The sequence below is a fragment of the Phacochoerus africanus genome, chromosome 3 (assembly GCF_016906955.1).
Source record: "Phacochoerus africanus isolate WHEZ1 chromosome 3, ROS_Pafr_v1, whole genome shotgun sequence".
Taxonomy (NCBI): Eukaryota; Metazoa; Chordata; class Mammalia; order Artiodactyla; family Suidae; genus Phacochoerus; species Phacochoerus africanus.
The window spans coordinates 17,179,485-17,187,760 of NC_062546.1; the positions used below are offsets into that span (position 1 = coordinate 17,179,485).

An 8,276-nucleotide genomic window follows, 5' to 3' on the forward strand; every position below is an offset into this window, starting at 1 on the left:
CTGGAGGAGTTTGCGGGTAGCAGGGCTAGTGTTCTCTGGGGTCTTACACTGAGTCTGAGGCAATGAGGTCCAGCTCTGAGTCGGTGGGGAGGATTCAGTAGGTCAAGGCTGGACCATCTACTCCAGGCCCTGCACCTGGACAGGGCTGAGCCCCAGGCTAGATGACAAGGCACGTCTGATGCTCACTGATGACCATTCCTCAGCTTTCTGGCTCTGAGGAGGAATGGCTGGTCCTGAGTGATCCCAAGGGCTTCCCTTGTGAGTGTCTGTTCTTCATACTTTGGAGTTTGTTCATTCATCCTAACATTTACTTTTTCATTCATTCACTCAGGGAGTATTTAGTGGGTGCCTTGTGTGCAGGCTCTATGTGAGCTGCGAGGAACAAACAGGCTTTGAATAATCACACGGACTTACGCATTTGCTTCATCACGAGGTGGAACCAATGCTCTGCTTGTGTGCATGGCCCCTTCTGTTTGCCTCTCTGGGTCCACCCACTGCCTTCCTCCACTCGGGGCCCTGGAGGCTGACCGCTGTGCCCTGCATCAAATGGCTCTTCTGTTCTCTGCCTTCAGGTTGGCCTGAGCCTGGCTGCAGACAGAGGGAGGGAGGAAATGTAGTTGGGATATTTATTCCCCCAGATCACTGGTGGTAGGCTGTGTCCTTACTGAAGGCCGAAGCTCTCCACCCAGCTCTCGGGTTCTGTACATCTTCCTCCCTGCTAGGCCTCAGGCTGGGCTGTTGGAGTTAACTGGTGCTTTGCTCTTTCTAGTCTGGAGCACTGCATGCACCCATGTTTCCCTTCACCCCACTTGTCTTTTTTTCTTTGTAGGGCTGCTCCTGCATCATATGGAAGTTCCTAGGTTAGGGGTCAAATCAGAGATGCAGCTGGCGGCCTACGCCACAGGCATGACAACACCAGATCTGAGCCACATCTTCAGCCTACGCTGCAGCTTGCAGCAATGCCAGATCCTTAACCCACTGAGCAAGGCCAGGGAGCCAGCCCTCATTCTCATGGGTACTGTTGGGTTCTTAACCTGTTGAGCCACAATGGGAACTCCCCCTTTCTTCCTTTAAAGGATCTCTACTTTTTTTTTTGTCTTTTTAGGGCTGCACCTGCGGCATGTGGAGATTCCCAGGCTAGGGGTCTAATCGGAGCTACAGCTGCCAGCTTACACCACAGCCACAGCAACACCAGATCCAAGCCTTGTCTGCAACCTACACCACAGCTCGCGGCAATGCTGGATCCTTAACCCACTGAGCGAGACCAGGGATTGAACCCTCAACCTTATGGTTTCTAGTTGGATCTGCTTCCGCTGCACCACAATGGGAATTCCTCACCTTCAGTTTTGATCCCTCTGACCCACTCTTCCAATTTTTCAGCCAGGTTGCTCTTCCTGAAATGTAAACTTGACCTGATAATGCCCCTATTTGCAATTCATCAGTAGTTCCCCAGGGTTTCCGGCAGTGGGGCCTCAGATGTACCGGAAAAGTTTTTTTAATGGTGGTAAAAACACAGAGCTTAAACTTTATCATCTTAACCATTGTTAATGTCAATTAGTGTTAATTAGATTCACATTGTTGTGCAACAGATCTCTACAACTTTTTCATCTTGCAAAACTGAAACTCCATATCCATTAAATACTAACTCCCCATTACCCCTCCCCATGCTCTTTGTCACTATCGTGTTTTCGAGCTCTAAGATTTTGACCACTTTAGACACCTCTTGTAGGGGAACCATACAGTATTTGTCTTTTTGTGACTGGCTTGTTTCACTTAGCATAATGCCGTGGAGGTTCACCCATGTTGTGTGTCAGAATTTCCTTCCTTTTTAAGGGTGAATAATCTATTGTAAACATAGACCACATTTTCTTTATCTGGTCATCCATCAATAGACATTTGGGTTGCTTCCATCTCTTGGCTGTTGTGAGTAATGTTGCTATAAACATGTGTGTGTGCAAATATCTCTTTGAGACCCTACTTTCTTTCTTTCTTTTTTTTTTTTTTGTCTTTTTGTCTTTTCTAGGACCACACCGGCAGCATATGGAGGTTCCCAGGCTAGGGGTCCAATCGGAGCTATAGCTGCCAGCCTATGCCAGAGCCACAGCAACGCCAGATCTGAGCCTCGTCTGTGACCTACACCACAGCTCACAGCAACGGCCGATCCTTAACCCACTCACCTAGGCCAGGAATCAAACTCACAACCTCATGGTTCCTAGTCGGATTCGTTTCCACTGCGCCACGACGGGAACTCTGAGACCCTACTTTCAGTAGTTTTGGAGATATATCCAGAGGCAGGATTGCTGGATCATACAATAGTTCCATTTTTAATTTTTGGAGGGACCACTATTTTAAAAGTGTAGATGCCCAGGGAGTTCCTGCTGTGGCACAGTAGGTTAAGGACCCAGCACTGCCACGGCTGTGGCATGGGTCTTAGCTCCAGCTTGGATTCGATCCCTGGCCCAGGAACTTCCATATGCTGTTGGGTGCAGCCAAAACAGAAAAAAAAGTGTAGATGCCCAGGTCCTAACCTGGGAGATGCTGACTCTGTAGGTCCAGAGTCAACGGGACTGAGTGTCTGCCTTTCACCTCCCCAGTTAGCCCCTCCCACCTGGTGATTCTACAGAAAGAGACAAAATTCCTAATCCTGGCACACAAACGCTTTGATCACCTAGCAGCACTCTACCTCTGGAGTCCTCTGTCCCTCTCACCACACTTGTGCCTGAAAAACACCCATCTGCTTGTTTCTTAGACCTAACAAGGTCTCTCACACTTTGAGGCTTTTGCACATACTCTGTCTCCCATCCACAGCTGCCCCCCCCACTTCTGTGCCTAGAAAACCTCAGTTAATCTGGGATAATTCAGCTCAGGTATCTGTCACCTCTATGAGGAAAGCTCTTCTCTTCCTGGTCTTGGCTCCTCATGGCCAGAAGTCAAGCTGAGTCTCACAGAGGAAGGAGAAGAACCATGCTGAGCCCTCTAAGGTCCACATAAGGAGTCATTTTTTTATCCTCATCAGCAGATTTTGAACAAAGTTTGAACTGCACACATGTCAGGGTTTCCATGGTTACTATAAAGGCATTCTAAATGTAGCTGATTATATAACCAGCTGGGATGACTCTTTTGGGAAAAAGAAAAGTTTTGACCCTCCTCTTGCAACAAATGACTTAATGACCCAAGGACTGTGGGTGGTGACTCTGCATGGGGTCATTGGGGAATAATGCATTTGGGCTGCAGGCAGCAGTAAAACATGCCTTCAAAGTGCAAGTGCCCCATGCCACCATCCAGGACAAAGCTCTCATTCTGAAGATGGAAAAACTTGGGTCCAGAGAGGAGAAGTGATTTTCCCTGAGTTCATAGAGAGCTAGAGCCTGAACCAGAACTAGCCTCAGGTCACCAGGGACAGCATGCCATGGGGAAAGGAGCCCTGAATTTGATATGAGACTACTTAACTATGAACTTTGGCTCTTGAAGCCCCAGTTTTTAAACTGGTGATATTACTTGTATTAGTCAGTATAGTCAATGCTGGTTGCCTCAATAAAGAAGTCCAAAATCTCAGTGAACTTTTCAACAATAATTGTTTTGTGTTTTGCATATGATAGCATGCAATTGGGCACTTGAGGGATAACCTTCCATGTGTTAACTTGGGAACCCTGGCTCCTTTCATCTCTTGGCTTGCCATCTCCAAGGACCTTGAAGAACAGATGACAAAGGGCCTCCTTCTGCCAGGTGGACACATATGATGACAAGCATGGTGGATCCATAGGAGGAACATGGAAAAAAGCTGCCCTCCAGCTAGGAATATCTGCTTGGATTGTCTTAACATAAATAGGTTAAAATTTCCTGGGGCAGAGCAATGAGTTGATTTCCATCTTGGAGACCTTTTAAAGCCTTCCACTTCCATGTGGCTCCATCCCTAGCTACCATGTTGGAATTCACCTTCCAGGGAGGCCACCAAGATATAGGGGGAACCTGAAACTTTTAGAAGATATAGAAATGCAAATTTGAATTTTGCCTTATGTTCACATGTCTATTAGCCCAAGGGACCCTGGAAAGTCATTTACCTTCTCAGAGATTTTTTTTTTTTTATCAAAAAGGGGATAACTAGTAAAGATGGGAAGATTAAGTGGGCTATATATAGAACAGTGTTTGCCCACTGTGGCTGCTCACTATATATGCTCTTTGTTACCTTCCTTGTCTGATTTTTAGAACCTGTAACCTACTGGTCCCTCAAAACTGTGGACCACTTCCTCCATACTGTGTTCTCACTTCTTGTGTCTTGACCTCTTTTTGTCTTTGTCCTGAGAGCTGTGCCTGTGGCATATTTCATAAGAGAACTTCCACCTTCTTTGCATTTTCCTGCACTCTGAGCCGGACCCATCCTAGAATGCTGTCAACCCCAGGAGGCCACGGTGGGATAGGCTGGCAGACAGCTGTTAGGAACCACAGGGCCAAACCATGCAGTTTCTTGGAGGCCTTGAGGTTGACTGGATTTTATTCTAAATGCAACTAGAAACCAGTGAAGGTTGTTGCTTCATGCAAGAAGAATGGCTTAAGTTACATTTTAAAAGAGATGCTCTTCCCCCCCCCCCGCCCCCCTGCTCAATGGAGAATGAATTGTGGAAGCACAGGTCTAAGCAGGAAGACTTGTGAGAATGGGAGTGGTTGGGATGGAAAGAGGTAGAGAGACCTAAGAAATATTCAAGAGAGGAAATCAAAGAGATTCCATGACTAGGAAGTTCTCCCAGAAAACAAAGGCTGAAAGTGATCAGAGGGAGGATGAAGAATACGTAGGGTAGGCAAGGGAGATGTGAAACACAGAACTTTGTTCTCAGCAAGAGGAAACCGTAACAGCAGTACTAGCTGTAGAGGAAGCAGTAGCTAACGAGGTGTAGTTATAGAAAACTTGACTGAGCTAAAGAAAGACTTGAATCTATAGATGGAAAGCCTTCCCATATAATAAATAAGAAAAAGAAACTATCCCATAGTCACTGCCAAGAAAGATTTAAAATTTCAAGGGTAAAGAAACAATTCCACAAGTACCCTTGAAGGTGAAGCTTCTAAAAAGAAACAAAGGGAGAAAAATCAGATCGACATGATAGCAAATTTCTCCACAACATTCAATACAGAAGAACCAAAGTAAAGCTTTGAAGGAAAAGTTACCCCCAAATTCTATGCCCAGGAAAGAGGTCATTCATACTGGAAAACAACAGAAAAACATTCACAAGTCTGCAGAGCCTGTGATAATAACCCTTGTGTGTGTGTGTGTGTGTGTGTGTGTGTGTGTGTGTATGTGTGTGTGTGTGTGTATTTTATGGAAAAAACTGGAAAATGCATTTCAACATGTCAAGGTATGAAACAAACACTTTAAGAATGGAAAATTCAGGCTATCAATGGTGGGCAGTAAGAATTGAAATAATTTAAACCTAGCATAAATCTAAGCATAAAATAGAAAGTGAATGTCATAAACCATCCTAGGAAGAATACAAATAATAATAGCAAATAGTGAGCATCTCCTATATGGGGGCACTAAATATTAACTCACTTAATTCTCCTCTCTTCATAAAGTGGGCACCTTTATTTTTATTTTATTTTATTTTATTTTTTTGCTTTTTAGGGCTGCATCCAAAGCAGATGGAAGTTCCCAGTCCAAGGATCAAAACAGAGCTGCTGCCGCCGACCTATACCACAGCCACAGCAACAGCAACACCAGATCCAAACTGCGTCTGTGACCTACACCACAGCTCATGGCAACACCAGATCCATAACCCACTGAGTGAGGCCAGGGATTGAAACGGTATCCTAATAGATACTAGTCAGGTTCGAAACCTGCTGAGCCACAGTGGGAACTCTCAAGGTGGGCTCATTTAGAACACCTATTTTAAAAATGAATAAGTGGAATCTAGAGAGGTTATTTCCCCAAGGTTACAAATGGAGGAACCCCAGGAAATCTGACTCCAGAGCTTATTTGATTAATTATGCTCCTTCCTATACATATGGGAGGGAGAGGGTAATAAAAATAAAAACATGGCTTGAATCCTGCAAACCTATACAAATAAAAACCTATATAGGAGAAAGTTCAGGGGCATTTCAAGCAAGGAGGATACCTTCCTACAACAAACACATAATAATCATGAAAGAAAAAATATTTGTGTGTGTGTGTTTTATTTATTTTTATTTTTTCCATCATAGCTGGTTTACAGCGTTCTGTCAGTTTTCTACTGTACGGCAAGGTGACCCAGTCACACATACATGTATACAAAAATATGGAATGCTTCATGAATTTGCGTGCCATCCTGGTACAGGGGCCATGCTAATCTTCTCTGTATTGTTCCAGTTTTTGTATATGTGCTGCCAAAGCAAGCACGGAAAAAATATTTTAAAGTTTGTATTATTTGACTAGGAGTTCTGATCTATAAATGTTCCTAAGAAATAATCAGTAATAGAGCCATGGGTTTATGTACAAAGATATTTATTGCAGTGATATTTATTATGAAGAGTTTGAAATAAATAGAAATGAGGATTTCCCATTTTGGCTCAGTGGCTAACGGATCTGACTAGGAACCATGAGGTTGTGGGTTCTATCCCTGGCCTTGCTTAGTGGGTTAAGGATCTGGCATTGCTGCAAGCTGTGGTATAGGTCGCAGACGTGGCTCAGATCTGGTGTTTCTGTGGCTCTGGTGTAGGCTGGTGGCTACAGCTCTGATTGGGCCCCAACCTGGGAACCTCCACATGCCACGGGTGCGGCCCTAGAAAAGACAAAAAGACAAAAAAAAAAGAAGAAGAAGAAATGACCAAAAATTTATAATTAGTTCTATTCAGTAACTTTTTTTTTGGATTCAGTACATTTCAATGCTGAACATTCACATGCTAGAAAAACATGCAGTCATTCAAACTATCTCTATCTTGTAGAGAAAGATATAGAAACATACACTAGGATACAGATTCAGCTACTATAAAGAAGATCCAAATTAACAATGAATTAAATAAGATGGAAGTTTATTTCTCCCTCATACAGAAGTCTGGAAATAGTCAATCTAGGGTTTGCAGCAACTTTGCTCCATTAGAAGGGACCAAGCCTAATTTGTTGTTCCGCCATCTGTAGAAGATGGTCTAAGATAGTCTACACTTCGTCCTCACTTCTTCTTCTTCTTCCTTTTTTTTTTTTTTTTTTTTTTTGTCTATTTAGGGCCACACCTGGGGCATATAAAGGTTCCCAGACTAGGGGTCGAATCAGAGCTGTGTCTGCTGGCCTACATCATAGCCACAGCAATGCCACATCTGAGCTGTGTCTGCCACCTACACCACAGATCACAGCAATGCCAGATTCTTAGCTCACTGACCGAGGCCAGGGATTGAACCTGCGTCCTCATGGGTGCTAGTCTGATTTGTTTCCTCTGAGCCATCATAGGAACTCCCATCCTCACTTCTTGAGGAGCAGCTGAAAGTAACAAAAGAAGGCAGCAGAAGGCACTGTCCCTTTCTTTCTGTACAATGTTTGAAAGTAGTTCATGTATCACTTCCACTGCTTAGAACTTGGTTACTTGGCTCTACCTAGCTGCAAGGGAGGCTGGAAAGTGTAGGTTTTGTTTTTTTTTAAATTGAAGTATGATTTACAATATTGTGTTAGTTTCAGATGTATAGCAAAGTGATTCAGTTTTATATACACACACACACACACACACACACACACATACATTCTTTTTCAGATTCTTTTCCATTATAGTTTATTGCAATACATTGAATATAGGTCTCTGTGCTATACAATAGGTCTTTGTTGTTTATCTGTTATATATATAATAGTGTGTATCCATTAATCTCAAATTCCTAATTTATTCCTCCCTCACCTTTCCCTTTGGTAACCGTAAGTTTGTTTTCTATATCTAGGAGTCTATTTCTGTTTTGAAAATAAATACATTTGTATCTTTTCTTTAAGATTCCACATATAAGTGATATTGCATGCTATTTGTCTTTCTCTTTCTTACTTCACTTAGTATGATAATCTCTAAGTCCATCCATGTTGCTGCAAATGGCATTATTTCATTCTTTTTTTTTTTTTTTGTCTTTTTGCTATTTCTTTGGGCCGCTTCCACGGCATATGGAGGTTCCCAGGCTAGGGGTCAAATCGCAGCTGTAGCCACTGGCCTACGCCAGAGCCACAGCAACGCAGGATCCGAGCCGCGTCTGCAACCTACACCACAGCTCACGGCAACGCCGGATCGTTAACCCACTGAGCAAGGGCAGGGACCGAACCCGCAACCTCATGGTTCCTAGTCGGA

The 8,276-nt window shown here is 43.8% G+C and overlaps 1 non-coding gene across 1 annotated transcript; it reads right to left on the bottom strand.

Annotated features, from left to right (window-relative positions):
* Window positions 1-6,257: 6,257 nt before the first annotated feature.
* LOC125123847 (U6 spliceosomal RNA) lies at window positions 6,258-6,364 on the bottom strand. Its single transcript, XR_007134216.1, has one exon. It is a non-coding gene; the product is annotated as a U6 spliceosomal RNA (small nuclear RNA).
* Window positions 6,365-8,276: the final 1,912 nt, after the last annotated feature.